This window comes from Mesocricetus auratus, unplaced genomic scaffold, assembly GCF_017639785.1.
Source record: "Mesocricetus auratus isolate SY011 unplaced genomic scaffold, BCM_Maur_2.0 Super-Scaffold_100013, whole genome shotgun sequence".
NCBI classification, from domain to species: domain Eukaryota; kingdom Metazoa; phylum Chordata; class Mammalia; order Rodentia; family Cricetidae; genus Mesocricetus; species Mesocricetus auratus.
The window spans coordinates 62,549,025-62,570,229 of NW_024429196.1; the positions used below are offsets into that span (position 1 = coordinate 62,549,025).

The 21,205-nt window shown below is 43.1% G+C and overlaps 1 long non-coding RNA gene across 2 annotated transcripts; it reads left to right on the forward strand.

Annotated features, from left to right (window-relative positions):
• Positions 1–2,178: 2,178 nt before the first annotated feature.
• On the forward strand, positions 2,179–20,656 carry LOC121143626. 2 transcript variants are annotated; one of them, XR_005880890.1, is made up of 4 exons: positions 2,179–2,269; positions 10,689–10,805; positions 17,252–19,671; positions 20,350–20,656. It is a non-coding gene; the product is annotated as an uncharacterized LOC121143626 (long non-coding RNA). The 2 variants fall into 2 exon arrangements; XR_005880889.1 differs by having other exon boundaries at positions 17,252–20,656.
• The last annotated feature ends 549 nt before the right edge of the window (positions 20,657–21,205 follow it).

The following is a 21,205-nucleotide window of genomic DNA, read 5'->3' on the forward strand; positions in this document are numbered from 1 at the left end:
CTTCACACAGGCGTGGACACTGAGATGGCAGACCAGGGCTCATCGTCACAGTCCTAGAAAAATGTCAGCTGTGAGAGTCGAGCTTGGATTTGTCTGAGTCTCAGCACCATGAACCTTTTTTGGGGTGGTTATTTGGTCCACAGGCAAATGGCTCAGACCTCTCCTGGAATCCTGTGGTGGCCTCCCTTTGTACAGCTGAAGCCAGCACTTACCATTGCATATCTGACAGTCTGGGGTTGCTGACAGCAGACTATTCAAGGAATGACATCAAGTAGCTTTTCTCAAGGTCATTTCCTGCCCATGATCTCAGCGAAGATCACATTCCTTAAGGACATGTGCATGGGGGTGGTGGTGCGGGTGGAAACAGACCATATTCTGTTGCAGAGAGATGCCTAAGGCAGCTGTAATGGTTACTATGACCCCCGTCACTCGTGTGTGTGTGTGTGTGTGTGTGTGTGTGTGTGTGTGTGTGTGTCAGTCCTCTCTGACTTGTTTTGCTGATGAATGCACACCTCCCTCAAACGCTTGACAGAAAACAAAGCCTGTCTGCTCACTCTGCATGCTTGAACTGTCTTCATGCCAAGACAATAATTCTCATTTTAATGACAAATGCTGCTCTTGTTGTCTACCCAGGAAACATTGCCTGATGAGGAACGGCTTCTTAATCGGGCTCCTTACAGACATCACTTGCTTAGTTCTAAGGTCAGAGCTTGCTTAGATGGCCTTCACTGCCTCTCTCAACTCTGATTCTCTTTCTGTGCATTGGCAGAGTAGTGGGTGCTAAGAAGAGGCAGGGGTGATGGGAAACAACTCTTGAGTGTGCTTTCCTCTACAGTCCTAGGCTACTTCCCAGGGCATCTGCACACTTCATCTAGTTCCAGGACATGTTTGATGAAGAAAAAGGAGAGACGAAGGCACTTGCCAGAGAGCTTTAGAGTTGTTAGGTGGAGTGACCAGTTGCAATCTGGAGAAGGCTGTGTAGAAGCTAACCCTGCAGTCTACATGCCTTATCCTGAAGATGACACATGAATGTGCCACGGCATGGATGTCAGTATCAGCTGTGGCGCTGAGAAGCCCGTAAGGGCTTTATTTCCTTAGAGGAGGAAGATATTCAATCATATGTATTATACACGCTACCACCTCTCTCCCGCTCCCATTTACTATCACCCTCAGAAGGAGAAAACAGATTATCACCCCCTCCATATTTATGTTCTGACTGAAATGGGCCCCCGATGATGTCACCTAAGCCTTCAGGTCTCTATTCATTCCCCAGTAAATAGAGGCTCTTGAATGGAATCATTGATGGGCCCTCAGGCTGACCTAAATTCTGACGATGAATCCAGTAGAGTAAGGCATGCTATGGTACCTCCTGGGAGTTTCTCCACACTGGCTCATGGATGCCATATTTCCTGTGGTCATTAAAGGGTGCCAGTGTCATAGGGATGGCTTTACTGTCAGTTTCTAGAGTATTCCAGGAAAATTGGTTTTGCTCTCTGCTCTGCACATGCCTACATACAGGGAGATTATTTTGTACATAGGTAATTAATAAGGGGGTCAATTTCTCTGAAGCATAATTTGTTCTGTCAGTCACTTGGACTTTCAGCCCCAGTAAGGACTTCTTAGGATGTCAAGCACCAGCCCTCCTGTCTTCCCCACACTCAGGGACAGACAGTTAAGAAATAAAATCCAGTTTGCAGAATCATCAGATGAACTAACTTGTGCCTGTTTTTGATTCATTTGGGGATGAGGACTAGATTAGTGTGCATGGTGTTGTGGGCCAGACATATAAGGAGTGGCTGCAGACTTTCTGGGAATCCTGTGTTAGAGATGGAAGGGCCTAGAAGATGTCTAGATGACTCTCTCTACTCCTAGTTTGCCAAAATTCTTATTTATAGCTCCCATCTTCTAGTTAAAAAATGAACCTTGCACAAAATGTATTCACTTGGAGGCAATTAAAGAAAGGTGTCTATTTAGGAAAATAAATGACCCCCAAATAGCAATAACGATGGTGGTGAGTTGTTCATTAAGAAAACTGCAACATAAATCCTCTGTATTCCACAGATTTTGTCAAATGGCCTGCCCCAACTAACAAGTTCGTATAAATTTGGCCAGCAGATGGCAGCAGATGTTCCCATTAGAAAGAAGGAAAGCCTCATCAGCAGTCTTTTCTAGCAAAAAGGAGCCTTTTAAGTGAACGCATTCACCAGAGTTCTGAAGCAGGAACCCTCCTTATTTGGGAGCTCTTGGCAGTACACAGTGGAAGATTGGGGTGAGTTATTTCCATAAAGTTTGTTAAAAGGGAAGTACAGATGAGATTAAGAACTGGAAAGAAAACTCTATTGAGTTTTGCATCCTAATTACAATCCAATTTCTCGGCCCACAAACTCCCACCAGCCTCTCTGGGCCTGCAGTATGGAGAGTGCTGGGGCACCGGACCAGGAAACACTGGGTGGCTGGGTCTCCTGCTTTATCCCTTGCTGCATGTTTGTATTTATTTAACTTTTTTTCAGATTGCAAGCCTAGCTTTTACGATGTGGCTACAGTCTTGCTGATTAGAAAAGAGAGTACTGGGGGTTGGAGGGGAGGGTGGGGCTAACTGTTCTGGAGGAGAAACATTCATGCTTTAAGATGTGTGTGCTGATGAATGCCACCTTTTCTGTCACTGCTCAGGGTCACCAGACGAGAGTGCTGCCATACTAAGTTTCCAGATAAATCCTGGCCGATTTATGTCAAGTTCTAATCCTTATAGGACTTTTAAAAAGTAGTGAAAAGGTTCATTCATTCATTCATTCATTCATTCATTCATCATTCATTCAATGAATCTTTGCTGTCGGCCCACCATGCCCAGTGCTGCTCTTAGGGAAGGAAGTCTGTAGTCTAGAAAGGAACCAGACCCTCATCAGGTCACCACAGGAACCTATAGCCTGAAGCTGAGGTGGGTGCTTTGGGGGGAAGGAGCACAGACCTGGGCTGTTGTTGAACCCATGGAGTTGATCTGGGTTTAAAGATTGATAGGAGGAGGCAGTGTGCCCGAGGAGTGACCCTTGAGCTCAGACAAGAGACTAGAAAGTTCTAAGACCTGGAAGGAAGGATGGGAGGTTAGAGACACTGGGATGCCTACAGGAAGAGATATAGTAGTGGGGGAGAGAATGGATTCTGTTATGTAGGTGAAAACTCATCACGTTTCTTGCATTCTTGAGACATACATGGGTTATACACCTAAACCTGGGCTCTAGTATCCAAATGCTTTGTTAAATACATGCAAATATTGCATAATCTTAAAAATATCCAGAACCTAAAACATTTTGTCCTAAGCAGGCTGGGTAAGGAATATTGCCGTGCTTTGAAATGAAACACATCCCATGAGTACCTTTGACGTGATGATTCATTTTAATTTGCTTAATTGTCAACTTGACACAATACAGTATCACCAGGGGAAAGGGTCTCAAGGAGGGACTGTCTAGATCAATTTAGGCTATGGGTATGACTGCAGGGGCTTGCCTTGATCACTTCAATGTATGTGGGAGGGCACAGCCCACAGCGAGTGACACTTGTGTCGAGCATGCCCTAGCATGAGTAGGCATGCATGAATTCATTCTCTCTACTCTTGACTGGGGATGCGACGAGCTGCCTTGACTTCCACTCAGCAGGGGCCTGTAACCTGTAACTGAAAGTCTCCCCCAAAGCTGCTTTCATCAGGGCGTTTTTCATAGCAAAAGGAAGGAAACTAGGACGAGTGGTGAATGCTCAGTCCCTCGCTGGTGATAAACTTACAGCAAGATACTTAGGAGCTGTTCCTTCAACTTTGGACATCTCTTTTGAGTGTCTCCGTGTATCCCATGCTCCTCTGGTCCTTGACTTCCTCATTCCAGCATGAAGGTTCAAAGCATCCCTCTTTCTTCCCATAGTTCTAGCTTTGCTCTCATACTCTGACATACAGTTAGGAGATGGGGAAATGCCCTTAATGTACAGCCAGGGGAAAATGCCCTTAAAGTATGGCCAGGCTCCCAGCACTGAGCCCTGGTAGCTTGTTAAACTGTCTTAAAACCATGGACTGAAATCGATGTCGGTTACCCCTGAAACTCACATCCACATAAATGGTGAGTTCAGGGTTGAGCATCATTAAGTCACAGCACTATTGGCATGAACTGTGACTCAGGAGAACAGCATCCCATCTCTATCCATGACACGGAGAAAAGGATCAGAAAGGATGGAGAGAACCACACAGCTGCCTCCTCAGTGGCCAACCCTATTTACTTAGCTAGGGTCATGACCTCAGTGAATGTTAGAATGGCACTGAAATAAATGACCCAGGCATAGTGGCACATGCTTGGAATCCCTGTATGAGAGAGGCTGAGGCAGGGGGATCGAGAGTCTGAGGTCTGGTCTATGCAATGACACAGACACTGTGTCTAAAAACATGGTCTTGAAAAATTATTATTCAGAATTTTAGTAAGAAGTAGATGATCAATGCCAATTTCTGAAAACACACAATTATTCTTCCTTATCACTTAAAGGGTAATTTTTTTAATGGGAAGCCATGTGGTCTGGTGGGAAAGACCAGGTCTGCTGAGGGATGTCCTGAGTTTTCAGCCAATCGATACTCAGAGTGTCTGCCTCCGCCATCCTTAGCTTCCTTCCTTTTGGAGAAACTTAACTGAGTCATAACTTACACAGGATAGAATGTACCCATTTTTAAGGGCCAGATGGTAAATTTATTGAGTACCTAAATCAAACACATAACCTTCCCACTTTCTCCCCACTGTCAGTCAGTATCTCTCTGTTTCCCCAACCCTAAGCAAACTGTCATTCCAGATCAGATTAGCCTAGTCCATAAATCCACATAGCAAAACTGTACAGTATGAACTCCCTTGGGTCTGATTTGCTTTATTTAGCACACCTTTGAGATTTATCCAACGCTCTTGTATGCACCATACTTCATTTTTATTACCATGTAGAGTTTCATTATATGGTAAGGCTGCTGTTTATTCATTCACCTTTGGTGCTGCTCTCTTAGGCACTGGGAATATTCATGCAATTGTACTTTTTGTGGGCATACACGCCCCACCACCACCCCTGGCAAAATCCTGGGAGAGGGATTGCTGATTTATAAGTATAAAGTAAATGTCCTCGCTTGCTTTCTGTTGCTTTGGTAAAACACTGATTAAAACTAGCTTGGGGTTGGAAGGGTTTATTTCACCTTACAAATTATAGTGCACAGTTAAGGAAGGCTGTGGCAGGAACTCAAGGCGGGAGCTTGAAATGAAAACACAGAGTAGAGCTGCTTGCAGGCTTGCTCCTGGATTCACGTTCAGTTACCCCTCTTCTACGGTCCAGGCCACATGCCCAGGGATGGCACTGCCCAGCGCAAGCTGGGCCCTCCCACATCAATCATTAATCAAGAACTTTCCCCCACTGCTTCCCTTACTAGCCACCACATGGTAGTAAATAAATACCTCAGTAGCAGGAATGGGTTACCTCTTTTTGAGTTGTTGGCCAGTGAGGCCCCATAGCCCCCCAGACATAACAGATTACTACCATTTCTCTATGTTACTCCAGAACTTGACAGTAAGACTCTATTGTTGAGACCAGGTGGTGGTGGCACATGCCTTTAATCCCAGTCCTTGGCAGACAGAGGAGACAGGTTTCTGAGTTCAGGCCAGCCTGGTCTACAGAGTGAGTTCCAGGACAAGCAAGACTACACAGAGAAACCCTCAAGCAAAACAACAAACAAAAAGACTATTGCTGAAGATCATTTGTGGTTTTCATGAAACTTTGAGCTTCATGAAGGACACATATGAAAGCTTGCCGTCGAATCACAAAAAAAAAAAACTAAGAAGGAGATAGCATTAGAATCAAACACAGCTAAGTTGGTAGATAAATAGGCTTTAAAAAGTCATAGGTTTGGCTTTTCAAAGTCACTGGTTAAAATTTAGGATCCTCTTTGCCAACTCTCTGTGAGCAATGTGATTTTGCAGCTGTCCTTTCTGTTTCTAGAAACTGACCCCAAAGTTCAAATCAATTTATTCAGATATTAAGCATCATCTCATAGAGACAAATGTGGGCGATTAAATATTGTTTTTAATTACTGATTACATAAAACTTACATAAAAATTTATAGTGAATCCCATGGCTGCCTTTGTCTACAAAGTGAGTCACTCCTTCTGTCTGGGCATCAAAATATGTACTTTGAACTTCTGTTACAGATAGGTACAAATTTCCAAACTAGGAAACTTCTGCTTATCCTTCATCTTATAACATTGCTGACACAGTCATTGGATAAAACTTAATGTCTTCCATTACCTGGTATGGGATTACTATGGAAACTGAGATGGCCATGGCCCCTGTCCCTGTAAATTTTCACATCCTGTAGGGATGGCATTAGGCAAAATACAAACACATAGTCATGTAATTATGAACTGTAGGAAAAAGAAACTGCAGGGATGGCAGGGTTGCAGGGGTGATGAGGTCTGCAGGGATGGCAGGGTTGCAGGGGTGATTTTGAGGTCTGCAGGGATGGCAGGGTTGCAGGGGTGATTTTGAGGTCTGCAGGGATGGCAGGGTTGCAGGGGTGATTTTGAGGTCTGCAGGGATGGCAGGGTTGCAGGGGTGATGAGGTCTGCAGGGATGGCAGGGTTGCAGGGGTGATTTTGAGGTCTGCAGGGATGGCAGGGTGTGCAGGGGTGATTTTGAGGTCTGCAGGGATGGCAGGGTTGCAGGGGTGATGAGGACTGCAGGGTTGGCAGGGTTGCAGGGGTGATGAGGTCTGCAGGGATGGCAGGGTATGAAAGTAGAGTGGTGACTCCAAAGAGGGATGAGGAACAGTAGAGCCACTAGGTCATTACCATGCTGACAATGTGAATATTCAGGTGTGATGACGTGGGACTCTACATCCACTATGCAGATCCTGACGCAGAACCCTCAGCTCCTCCCCAGCACCATGTCTGCCTGTGTGCCACCATGCTGATGACGAACTAAACTGCTGAACCGTTAGCAAACCCCAATTAAATGCTTTCCTTTATAAGAGTTGCCATGGCCATGATGTCTCTTCACAACAATAGAACAATGACTAAGGCACTATCCTACTGTAGTGATGAAGATGTCGTCTCTGGGGTTGGGTGGACTAGGTTCAGGATGTGCAGATCCTCTCTGTACTGTTTTTGTAACTTCCCAAAGATCTGTAATTGCTTCTAAACAGAAAGTATTTTAGAAAGGTCATCCTGGACTTAGGAACAGGAAGAGGCTGGAGGGAGGCAGGATGACACGTGTGCTACAGCAATGACAGGAATCAGAGGGATTCCATCCTCAGGGGTTATATCTTTCACTGTGAGAAGGGAAATAGGCATAGAAGCAGAGAAAAATGAGGGGTGTGAGAAAGTATTCCATGTATGTATGTATGTATGTATGTATGTGCATTGCTGTTTTCCCTGCATGGCTCTCTATGTGAGAGTGCTGAGTCCCCAGGACTGCAGTTACAGACAGTTGTGTCATGTGGGTGCTGGGAATTGTACCTGGGTGCTCTTCACTACTGAGCCATCTCTGCAGCCCCGGTATTTCTTTGATGATAGTGGATATATCAGTTGCATTTTTATTTGTTAGAATCTCCTGACAAGAGGCATTTTAGAGAAGAAGGTTGCATTATTTTGTTTGGGTGGGGAAAAATCACCGGACAGGAGTGTGAGCAGCTATCCTATGACTCCCACAGTCAGGCAGCAGAGAGGGGTGGTGCTCAACTCATTCTTTCCTTTTATTTGTCAGTCCAAGCCCCCAACCCATGGACTGGAACCTGTATTTAGGGAGGATTTTCTACCTCAATTGCTCCTGGAAATACCCTCACACACCAGCCTAGAGGTCTGTCCAATAGTTGATTCCTGATCTAACCAAGCTGGCCACCAACTATTGGGGAGTTAGAATAGGATGCGGGGATAGAGATAATTATAATGTATTCTGTACATGTGTAACGTTCTCAAATTGCACAATAGTTTTAAATTATCATCACAGTTGTATGTGGGGAGAAGGGAAAATTGCCAGGAATAACTAGGTTTAGAGAAGGTCACCAGGAATCATGGTGGTGCCACTCTTCATGCTGGAGAACCAGGTTCAATAACAAGACAGAAGGGACAAGGATTTGGAGGTGGAGGGTGGACTTCTTTCAAACACACTGAGTTTTAGATGCTATGCTGGTTGGAACCTGATATAATTAATCCCCACAGGATCATGTTTTGAATGCTTGGTCCCTGGTTTGTGGTGCCATTTTGAAGGCTATGCAGTAGCAGGTGGAGCCTCTCTGTCAGAAGTATGTCACTATGACAAGCCTTTGAAGATCATTCCAGCTCTTGGTTCCTGTCTAGCTCACTGTGCTTCCTGTCTGCCACCATGGGAACCAACACTCCTACTGCCATGGGCGGAGCCCTCCCACCAACATGCCTTCTCCACCATGGAGTCTGTGATCCAAAAGAACCCCTCCTTCCTTTAGCTGTGTCTGCTGCATATTTAGGTTAGAGAGACGCAAACTAAGACAGGTGCTTTGGGGATGGCTAATCAGAGCTGGTAAACTGACTGCCCAGGGCTCAGAGCTCGGTATCGAAGGTGCAGGAAAGACATGTTTAAAGCCATTGGAGGAGTCTGAGTGGGGGAAGAGTGTGGAGGGCTGGGGTCCTAGGATCTAGTGTGAACAACTCCCTACCCCTACTAGCTGGGAAGACAAGGACCAGTAGTGAACATCCAGGAGGAGTTGTCAGAGAAACCTAAGAGAGGCTGGATGTGCATCGTATCGGAGGAAAGACTGGAGGGGTGTGGCTCCAGATTCCTAAGGCCAATGACAACTGAAAATGACTGTTGAGTTTAGCACTATAAAGTTATTGATGGCCTTGTGAGTCTCTCCATGCCCCATGCCATCGTTCAAGAGGTTAGAGGGACACTGGGCGAGGAGACAAGAGAGAAAACAGATATATCAAATTTCTCCTGACATTTGGATATGAAGGGATAGAGGAAGCTGGGAAGATGTTTTTCTTGTTTGTTGTCCTTAACTAAAAAAGGCATCAAAATGGGGGGAAAACCACCAAAGGAAAGGCTGTACTACTGTAATTGGGAAGCAAAGAGGCCACAGGGTTCAGACAGAAACACGGCAGGTGATTTTTCTCCAACTGGAGAGAAAAGTGCCTCTCATCTGGCAATGACCCAATTTTTGCTGCAATGATAATTTGGGGCAATTGCTTTTAGTTTGTATTCTTCATGTGAATAACTTCCGTCACTGAATTACAGCTTGTTAAAGTTATACGAGAAGCTAGAAATTACTTATCTCATCTGTCTACTGCGAATTATAAAAGTAGGGGCTGGAGAGGATGTGGCTGCATTTGTTATGGACTTGGATCCCCCAGGCCCCTTTCATCAGTGGATCACTAAGAATCCTTTAGCCTCGGTTTCTGCATGTAAAGTGCACACCATGGTTATCAAGGAAAAGAATTGCCTGCTTTTGTTATTGTTGGCACTGAACCTCTCTGGCTACCCACTTTTATACCCGCAGCTTACAACAAGGCAAATAAGTTGCTTTGTATTACAGCAGTTGGAGCACCAATGCTATATTTGAAATACATGCATATAAAGGGTTTTTAGGTGGCCATTTTAAAAGGCATACCAGGGACTGGGAAGATGGTTCAGTGGCCAAGAATAATTGCTTTGCAAGCATGAAGTGAAGACCTCAGTTCATATCCCAGAACCTATGGGAAATACTAGAAGTGGTGGCATGTAACTTCGGCTCTTGGAGGCAGGGCAAAGGCAAAAAGATATCTAAGACTTACTAGCCTAGCCAAAGCAAATGGAGTTCTGGGTTCTGTGAGAGACCCTGACTCAAGAGTATAAAGTGGAGAGTGTTAGAAGCTGAGATCCTCCATCTGCATGGGCATGCACATCTGCACACTTGTGTATGCAGACACCATGCTCCACGCACAAGACACACTAGCACAGACAGAGAGACAAACATTGCAGACCACAGCCTCGATATTCAGATATAGATCTTCCCCTAATTGGCTCCATGAGCCCAGAGCCTCTGAGCCCCTTTGCAGGTCAATTCATGTTCTATGTTTGCTGCTGTACCATTCACCAAGTGGTGACAGATTCTAGCTCATTATATAAAGGAGAAGCTGGTTTCCATGCGGAACCACAGGTCAACAAATCGATGCTATTTTCCTTTTGGAATATAAATCATCTCCTCTTTTAATTGACTCACCTATTTTCTGCTTACTTATTGTATAGTATAGATGTTTAAACATTTGTTATAAGATAATTGCAGTGGCTTGGAGACATTCTATATAGCAAAGCATGCTACCCTCATCCTAACTTCCATAAAGCAACCGCCTCAAAACCAACAGACTGCTTTCAAACGTGGCCAGGTATGACACTGGTGTTCTTCCTGTGGCTTAGGATCCAAATCAGTCCTGGGGCTCACATTTAGCTGGGACTCCAGCCTGGGAATTATTCTTTCTTTTCCTTAATCTCGACAGTTTTGAGAACTGCTTCTCAGTTTGCTTCATGACTGAATTCAGGTTACACGTCCCCTCTTTTGTAAACACTGTGTCTTGGGAGTTTGGGAGCTGCATTCACCACCAGCTTGGATTCTTTATGCAAAGCATATTTCTTTACATTCACCACCAGCTTGGATTCTTTATGCAAAGCACATTTCTTTACAGTGGAAGACCTGCTTCTTGCCCGTGCCTGGAGTGGTAACATGCCCTTCAAGTGGCTAATGCAACGCTTAGGATTCTGCTTCAGGACTCTTCATGGAATGATTTTACAGCACAGCAGACGTAAGTACTATATTATTTAAGGTACAACCCTAAGCCACTATGTGTCTAGAAGTGTCAGGCCTAAGTTCTTCTCATCTGTCATTGTTAATTAACTAGCAACAGACCTGCATCATCAAAAGTTCATTCTTAGATCAAGTACTGAATCAATCATAATTCCTCCAGACTAGAGTCACTCATAAATAACTTCACTATATAATAGTTCCATATGGCACATGAGTGAGCAGTTGTGGGAACCTCAGGGAGTTTACTCCTCAGAAGACAGCAGAGCAGGGGCCATCACTAACACCTCTACAGGCAACACAAACCATCACCCCTCAAAACGTCTCTCTTCCAGCTTTGATGCACAGCCACATGGAGACTCTAGCTGGCATTGGAAACATGACTTCAATCTCCCAATGTGTCATATATAACAGCATCACTGTCATGGGGGCTTACCAGCTCATTTTCTTATTTACCCATTTATGGGCTGTATTCTAAGAGATCAAAAAATGTCACATGCAGGATATTGTATAGTGAGTCAAAGTAGACATGGAATTTGTTTGCTGTTGGTGAGAAGAAAAACATGACTAAGAGTCATCAGGCAGAGGAGCAGAGAGAGAGAGAGAGAGAGAGAGAGAGAGAGAGAGAGAGAGAGAGAGAGAGAGAGAGAGAGAGAGAGAGAGCTCTGTGACTTCATTGGAGAAAAGGGATGAGCAGAATGGAAACGAAGCAGGAAAGTGTTCTGGTTTGTTCCAGAGAATGCCACTGATGAGTATTAAGCACAAGAGAGAGAACATCAGATTGGGGCTTCACAGTTCACTTTAATGCAACAGAGATGCCGTAGAGGTAGACACACAGTTTTCATAGCATCTCAGGCCAGGCTGAAACCTAGCATGGTGAGGGCAGAGACACTGGAAGAAGGAAGAACGAATTAGAGGAGGCTCAGCAGTGTTTGTATAGGAGCTGGCTCAGACTGCCAGTTTTCACCTTTTTAGCCTAACTGTAAAAGTTTCTTTACCTCCGTGGACCGTATTTCCTCGCCATTTTAAATGGAATAGAATAATGAATCCCATCTCATTGGGCTGTTAAAAAGAATAGGATGCGTTCGTAGAACTGAAGTACTTAGAGAAGTACTTGGGGGAGTGAAACCAGAGCAGAGATTCCCAACAGTTGTGAACAGCTATGTTGATACCGGGAATTGAACCTGGGTCCTCTAGAAGAATAGCCAGTGCTCTTGATCACTGAGCCATCTTGGGCCCCAGCAAAAATATTTCTAACACTATATCTGCTGTAAGTCCTCTTATCTTCTTCAGTCCATGAGTGTTGACTGCCACTTGACAGGCAGAAATTCTACCACCTATTTGAAAAACTTATTGATTGTGTTAATTCTTAGACTTTCTGCCCAGGGATGTTTTCCAAGATGTTCCATGTAGTTCTTAAAGGTACCGGTTGTTCTCTCACTTAAAGGTGATTCTTGTAGAGTGAACCACTGTCTTAGTTTGGGCTCCCTTCAAAATAGATGCAAAGATGCAGTGTTGACTTCAGTAAGTTTATCTGAGAGTTTATTTCCTCTGACAGTGAACACTGTCCTCTGGATCGCTGTTATTGTTGCACAATTGGCCTGGAAAGCAATGCTCTATTGCCAAACAATAATTATTTGTATCTTAGCCAGGCGTTGCTGGCACACACCTTTAATCCCAGCACTCGGGAGGCAGAGGCAGGTGGATCTCTGTGAGTTCGAGACCAGCCTGGTCTAAAAGAGCTAGTTCCATGACAGCCTTCAAAGCCACAGAGAAACCCTATCTTGAAAAACCTATTATTATTATTTGTAACCTATTAAACAGATTTAACACAATTTCAGTGTGAATGCTTCTTTTAGCAAATTGCCCCTGAGTATACAATGAAAGCAGTTGGGAAAGCAAGGGGGAAAAACAAGTGAACCCAACCCAAAGGGGGTTATCCAGTTAGCACCTGCCTCCCAGGAACTGGAACCTTGGACCTGTCCCAGGAGCTGTGCCTGTAATCCTCACAACTGGGAGACTGCAGCGGGAAGATTGTCACAAGTTGAGACCAGCCTGGCTACACAGTGGGTTCTAGACCAGTCAATCCTATGGGGTGAGACCCTATGTCAAATAAGAAAACATAACAACCACAGCAATAAAACTGTCCCAGAGAAGACAAGGCAATGGAGAATGCATCCTTGGGCTCCCATCTCTCATCCCTTGTCCCTGGTCCTTTCAGGCTCCTCTGAACAGGGGTGAGGGCCAGAGACAATGTGCAAGTCCTCCTTTAAGATTCGAAGACACTGGGCTGGGTGAAGCACTTACAGTGTGAGCATGGAGATTTACGTTCAAGTCCCCAACATGTACATAAAGCCTGGTGTGGTAACCACATCTCTAATCCCTGCTTTCCTATTGAGAGAGGCAGAGACCGGAGGATGCCTGAAGCTTGCAAATCAGCCAATCCAACATGCCCAGCTGCAAACAAAGGACACCTGTCTCAAATAAGGTGGTAGATACGGGCCAACATCTGAGGTAATTTCTGACCTACACCTCAGTGCCATGGCAAGTGTGTGCCCGTAAATACATCAAACACATACACACGTCACACACATACACCACCACCACCACCACCAAGATCTGAAGAAAAATAAAGTCTAGACGACATGGTGAGCCCGTAGGTGGAACTCTAGGGCATATCGGAGCCCAGCAGTCAACGGTATCTGTCACCACCTGAAAGACAGACAGATTGTCAATTTTGCTATTGGTAATTTTTAATCTCATCACTTTATGAGATACATTTTTACTGAAACTTGAGAGCTACAGATTTTCTTTACTTATTTGTAAAACTACCCTCTCTTGCCTTTGTTGAATATATCAACGACGAAACTGCTTTTGAACAAAAATAGCCCAACTTCATTTTTAATTCAAATAAATATGTTAATGCAAGATTAAGAAATGTCATCAAGTATCTCTTGAATTTAATTTGCATTTAATATTGAATAAATATCAAACATTACTAAAACTACTGAGAAATACATGTCAGAATGTATATTGCAAAGAGATTTAAGTGATGTATATCCAATAGAATTAATGTATCACTTTTTAAATAAGTTATAAAAGAAAGTAGGTCATGTGACTATATTATCTAATTATAAAAAAAGAAGTGCAGTTTAGCTGAAATTGTAAACTATAGCTGATGTGAGGTCTATGATGAAAACCATGGTATTTCTCTGGTGAATGTGTGTGTGTGCGTGTGCATGTGTGTGTGTGTGCGCGTGCGTGTGTGTGTGTGTGTGTGTGTGTGTGTATTGATTATGATCTGCCTTGGGAGAAAATGAATTAGAACCAAGTGTAAGTATCATCAATAATGTACTAACTTCTCATCCTCAGCATTAAACTGTCCCCTGGTGTTTAAAGAGAAGGCCGTGGAATGCTAAAATTGATCACTATGAATGCGTGCCTGCATTTGTACTTTTTTTTTGTCCCTAGGAATAGAAAGCATTGAGCACGTTACAAATAAATTCAGATGCTGATTAATTTCAATGACGTTACTCACGATGCACTTTAATAATGAACATTTTCAGTGTTTTATTGGAGGTCACAAAACAAGTTGGAGAGAAGCTATGAAGGAATCTCTGTTGTGGATTTTTGTCAAACTTTAGGAAGCTGGACAGCCCTGTACACATTTCAATGGTGTGCATAAGGACTGCCAGTGATGCTGCTTTGAGTCACTGGTGTCTTCTAGGCACAATGCCGAGGGGCCTGAGAGGAAACCCAGGGGTACCTCACAGCCCACAGCGAGATTCACTCTTATGAACTCTACCTCCTGTCTCCTGACTATTAGGGTTACTTCTTCTGCCCCCCTTTGCAATGCAGTCCAATATCCCAGTGTGCAGCTTGGAAAGAACTGGAGGACTGACGGCTTCCCTCATCCCAAATAGTCACTGAGGGAGGTGCTTGTGTTTTCACTAGCTGGAGTTTTTCAAACTCAGAAGCAATATTGTGGTGATATATTATTTATGATTTATTAAAGCTTGCCTGAGGGTGCATAAAGCATAACCAGCCACACTAGTTAGCTATAGCAGCCAGGCGGTGGTGGTGCACACCTTAATCCCACCTCTTGGGAGACAGAGGTAGGTGGGTCTCTGTGAGTTCAAGGCCACACTGAGCTACATGAAGTTGATCCAGTCCTAAAGAGAAACAACTCACACAAAGATGATCTCAGCACTTGGGACCTTTAATCCCAGCACTAGGGAGGTATAAAAAGCAAAGGGATCTCATGTGGACATTTATTCTCCAGCCATGCTGAGGCTTGGTGGAGAGCCCGTGGAGACAGAATCAGCCCTTTCAGCCTGAGGTAGTGGCTTGGTTGCCTTGCTTTTCTGATCTTCAGCTTGAAGTATGAACCTTAATATCTGTCTATGGGTCTTTCACTTTTTTGTGTTACACAATATGACTAGAAAATTTTGATGGGTGGAAAGTGCTTCTGTGAAATAGGAAGCTTCAGGTCAATCAGGTAAAATGTTCTTTGCTCATAAGCCCATTGCATAATCCTAATGAGGAGACAGCCTGGTGATCAGATGTACACATGTCAAGTCTTTCCAGAGTGCCTGATCTCAGTCCACAATACCAGCTTACTGTGGCCCACCCCCCACCCCATCGCCAGCATCTGTAGGACATTCTCATCGCCTGATTAGTGTGGTACTTGACAACGACACATCCTGAAATGTTCCCAATTTGGCACGAAGAATATTACTCCCTAAAATTTTCTTTATGTTTTCCATTTCCTTTTTATTTTTCTTTTTGGTTTGCTTTTTGAGACACGGTTTCTCTTTGTAGACCAGGCTGGCCTCAAACTCACAGAGATCCACCTGCCTCTGCCTCCCGAGTGCTGGGATTAAAGGTGTGAGACACACTGCCAGGCTTTCCATTTCAGTTTTCAAGGCTGAAGTGTATTGTTTGTTTGTTTGTTAAGTGTGTGCTTATATACATGAACTGAGTTTCTGCTGCTGTTAATTGGCCTTTGTATCTTTCTCCCATTTCTGATATTTTTTAAAATTAAAATTTGAAGAAATTTATATATTCTATATTAGTATTTTAAATGTTGTGAAGGTTGTCTACTAGTATACTACTGCTTTACAATTCCAGGTACAGACCTATCATCATCACCTAGTACTACATTATTTTTCTACTATTGGTGGTGGTATAATTAACATAGTTACCCTGTCCAGACTCCCTTTAGGTATCCCACACATTCTACTTCCTTAAATTCCCACAATACCTCTATTAGTCCAGTGTTCATCACATCCCACTTTGCAGATGAGAAAACTGAGGTATCCAGAGACTTAAAGAAATTTGACAAGATTATTTAGGCAGTAGGCAGCAAGGGTATGATCTCAACTGTTGTGGAATTATCCTTTACACAGTGTGAAGATATGTCACTGTGACCTAATAAAAACCTAAATGGCCAATAGCTAGTTAGAATTTTTGGGCAGAGAGAATGCTGGGAATAAGGGCAGAGTTGCAAGGAGAGACAGAGGAAGCATGACATGTAGGAGATGAGGTAACAAGCCATGAGCCATGTGGTAGCACATAAATTCCTAGAAGTGGATTAATTTAACTTATAAGGGTTAGTTAGAAACAAGCCTAAGCTATCAGTTTTCATAATTAATAGTGTCTCCATGTGGTTATTTGGGCACTGGCTGTCAGGACAGAGAAAGACTCACTACAAACACTGAACTCTATTTCCAGAATAGTCTCTCTTACTGTTACATAATCTCATAGATTCATTTTAGTACAACATCGCTCAAACTGCAATTTTTTAAAACTTCATTTGCTTATAAAATAGTAGATGGCACTGAGTTTTATACTGAAAGCTATGGTACAGACCACTTTGTTGACATTAAGTTCCAATGGTGTATTCTGTAAGACTTGTTTGTTAAAAATAAAAAAATAGAATAACCCCCCAAACAGAGAGAAAACCCACAGTCTCTACCCTCAAGAAGCCTACAATGCAGGAAAGAAGGTACAGAGTCACACTGCTACATGATAAGCATGATGACCAGTGTGATAAGAGTCAATCAAGGGTACTGACAACGTCTATAGGAAGGCTCCCTGACACACAGTTCTATGGGAAGATATAGATTGTCGTTTCATAGGAGTCGTGGTTTTTAATTGTAACCTTCAGTTATGAAAAATGGCCAACTTGCACCACCATGTGTGTCAATCCTCATCCACCCGCATGTTAGTTTAGATCCAGCATCTTCCTGCTGAGAATTTGGGCCCCTGGCTTACCCCTTGGATGCTTTTGCACTCTGACACTTACAGTTTGCTTAACACTTTATGGCTGCTCATTATTAGATGGGGTGGGTGGGTGGGAGGGATGGGGTAGGGATGGTATGGGGTGGGAGCTACAATTATAACTGTTAGTTCTTTTCTTTTTCTCCTTGTTATTTTCCTCTCCAGTAAAAGCTGTATAATATTCTTCAAGAAATTAATGAAGCTTTAAGATGTTCGTTGTGTCAAAAATGACATAAGCTGCTGTCACCTTACTGTTTTCCTCTTGAAAATTTAAAAAAATAATGCCTTGGGTCAAGAGTGGGTAATGCTGGCCGCTAAATGAAAGGCTCTTACACCTCGCAGTGCTTTGGATGGAAGGAAGACAAGGAAATGCAAGGGAATGTCTTGCTTTCAGTGCTCGCAGTACTGACAGAGTAGTGCATCCAGGAGAAAAGCCTCAGTGACAGTGACAGTGACCTCACATTGGGCAAGCGCGATCTTATCTGGATTATTCCCATGAAATCATTCCATACTGGTTATTTTTAAGCACACAGATGAAAACATTTACTTCTTGGCTGCTAGCGTTCTGTCTCACCTCGGTTGCTATTTTAGCAATTGTCCTATAAATGGACAGTGCTATGATCTCATGGATCTCTGGAAGGACAGAGAAGAGAGATCAAAGATACACCTGACTGATGACGTGGGAAGGGGGCAGAGCCTACCAGCAGGATGCTTGCAGGACAGGGACAGAGGCAAACTAATGAAAACATTGGGCTGTTGGCCATAGCATTCCCACCAACTGTATTATTTTTCTGTATGTTGCTTTTAGTTAATTCCTGAAATATCTCATAGTATCAGTTCCAAGAAGTCACTGTAATGAATGCCTGAGGATCCCTCTGGTTAGGCTGACTGTGTGTACTCTGGAGTCCCTTCCTTGAAGAATTCTAATCCTCCCTTCAACCAAAGGGGTCTGGGCCTATGAATTAGCTGAGCCATTCATTATATAATGATTTGAGTCTAACTCTCAGACCTGGAGTTTGTTACTTGGATTGGAAGTTGAGCACATCATGGTCTATGCCCATTTCTTTTCTTTTCTACCTTTTTAAAAGTTTTTTTTAAATTTCATTTTGCATTCCAACCACAGTTCTCACTCCCATCCCTCCTCCCAGCCCCCCTCGCCTCCACCTTCAGACCACCCCCCCACACTCCTCCCATATGGTAAGGGCTCCCATGGGGAGTAGACAAAGTCTGGCCCATTAAGTTGAGACAGGACCAAGCCCATCCCCCCTACATTAAGGCTGAGCATGACATCCCACCCTGGGGAATGGGCTCTAACAAGCCAGCTCATACACCAGGGATAGATTCTGGTTCTGTGGTCAGGGACCCCTCAGGTACATCTAGCCACATAATTGTTTCCCACTTGCAGAGGGCCTAGTTCAGTCCCATAGAAGCTTCACCATGGTCAGTCTAGAGTTTGTGAGTTCCCATGACTTTGGATCAGCTGTGTATAGATTTCTCATGGCCATGTCTGATCTACCACCTGTCTGTGAACTAACTGGCTTGGATATGTCTAGTGATTGGGAAACCCAAAAGGGAAACTGGATGGCAAATGAAAGTGTTATGACCAATATTCATAAAGTTTTATTGGAGAACTTTATACTTGGTATGTTTGGTCAATGTGATTTCATGACACTATAACACAACTGAGTGGATGAACAGAAATCAGACACAGTGCTTTATACTTACAAGGTAAGCATAAGTGCTGATCATGCTGTAAATTATGGGAATACATCCATGATATATCTACAATGCAACAGTTTTGAGTACCATTACATATCAGTCTATTGTAAAAATTTTACTGACACTTTACACTCATGTCATGAGCAGAAAACAAGATAAAAGTGGGATTTGTGTATATGTCTTTAAGGCATGGCAAAGGACCTGTGAAAAACTCAGATGCTCAGGTGTATGAACTTGTCGTGTTTTCAGGTCACTAAGCCAACTTGGCCATTATCAATTTTCAGCTCTAACCTTCTAGTTCGGGGTGAGATGGGGCAGTAGCTCAGAAGGTACCAGTGTCTTCTACTCATATGTAGCTGGGCATGAGCTGACTTTAGGGTCTTTTATTCTGAAAGTTAACCACTGGGTTTATTTATTACAGGATACATTATATTTTTATCAAATGAAATAATGCAAGACTCCATTAATTATGCAAGGACACCGTAGCTTCCAAGTGACTTATTTGCCAGCCAAGCAAGCAAGAACATTCACATACTGGTGGTGAATTAATTAAATCATGCTTGATCTTAGCAGTTAAAGGAAGGTTTCTTGAGAAATAAATTTAAGATTATTAGCATTTTACCAGGAAGAGTTTTTTTAAGGGTTCAGAACACTGAGAACAAAATCAATAGTCAATTTAAAAACAAAGCAAGTGATTTTGAGTGGTTTTCTTTAGCTCTGGATGAGTTGAAAAATGTTTATGGTACCATTCAATTATTTCTTCAGGGAGTCAATTCTTGGCTGGTTTGAAATGACTAAAGATACAGTCGCTGAACAGTCTGTGGTTCACTATGGAACAATTGCAGGTCAGCATAGGCTCAGAGAAGGTGAGAAATCACTAATTCAACATTACAAAATAGAATCTGTTATGGTGTGTTGCAACTGAGACTAGTTAAAATACACAGGGAGGCAAAAAAAACTTAGATAAATTTACAATGCATGTGAAAGCCTAAAAAATTGAAAGTTTCCTTGTTGCATTATCCCTCAGTAGGTAATCTGCAGAAATTTTCAGTTTATCATTTGCTAGCAAATCAAGAAAGGCAACAAATTCCATATTGTAGACTCACCTACTGGCAGTTTAACAAATTTTTCTGTTAAAAATACAGATTATCTGTAAACATTTTTGTTGCTAAGTATCCCCTCCCTTGGGATGTAAACAATGTCTACCTCTCCTCCCTAGATCCCGACAACAAAGCAAGGTGCAATTCGACCAAAGTTCATTTTGGGGAACCTGTGAGTTTCTTAGGGTTACAGAGCATGGGTGAGCGGTTAAGGTCAGAAGTGTGTAAAGCAGCCATAGTGGAAGGTCTACAACCAATGTGGCTCTCTAATGGCTCTGCAGATGGCTCCCACTTACCCTAATCCTTCTCCACTTATATTTTCTTAGTATAGCCCTTCCCAGAGCCCCTGAAGCCATGTGCAATTAGAGCAGAATTATATACAACTGGTCAGGAGGAAGGGCTGGGTACTCAGGTAAGGGTCCTTTTCTGTTCTCACTTTCCAAGTCAATGGCCAAGAAACCCAGCTCTGATGATCATCAGCAAGCGGGTGTCGCCAAACTCCTGAAGATGTCTACAGCATCTCTGAGGATTACACCGAAGCTATGAAAGTTAGTGATGCTGTAGCCATGGTGACATCATAGCACAATACATTCCTGATAACATCTGCGGTGATGCTGGTGTGGAGAAACCTGCTGCATTAAAGCAGATCACACACAGTTATGAACAGTGTGTAATGTGTGGTTGTGACAAAAAATGGTATCAAATGTCCTTTTCATATGTATTAAAATAAACCATTTACTATTTTAAAAAACCCACCGTGTCATGTTTGTGGCAGCCTCATCATCTCCTTTTTACTGTGTCTCTTGATTACATGAATAGGCTTTATCAGTTTGTGCTATGCACTTTGTATTTGCACAACTACAAAATTGTCTAGTAGCACATTGCTCAGTACATGTCCTTGCTGTTATGCCATGAGTAGCTGGCTATATAAGAGATGAAGCTGAGTTATGTAAATATCCTCTAAGTAATGAATATGCTTAAAATGATATGCTCCTGGTCTCAATGCTAATATTTGGCAATACTTACCTGTGTAAAAAAGAGTTTCAAATATTAGGTTACATCACAAAGTTTATTAAAAATCAGCTCTAACAGGTAACATTGGCAAGCAATTTTGGTGCTAGAAAGCACTAACTCAGAGCCTGGGTTAAGTGAAATACCACACTCTCCTGAAGGGTTATCGGCTCTGTCCTGCCAGCTGCTCCCCAATAACCACAGAGACTTAATATTAACTATAAATGCTCTGCCAATGCTTAGGCTTGTTTTTAGTTAGCTCTTATAACTTAAATCAACCCATTTCTAT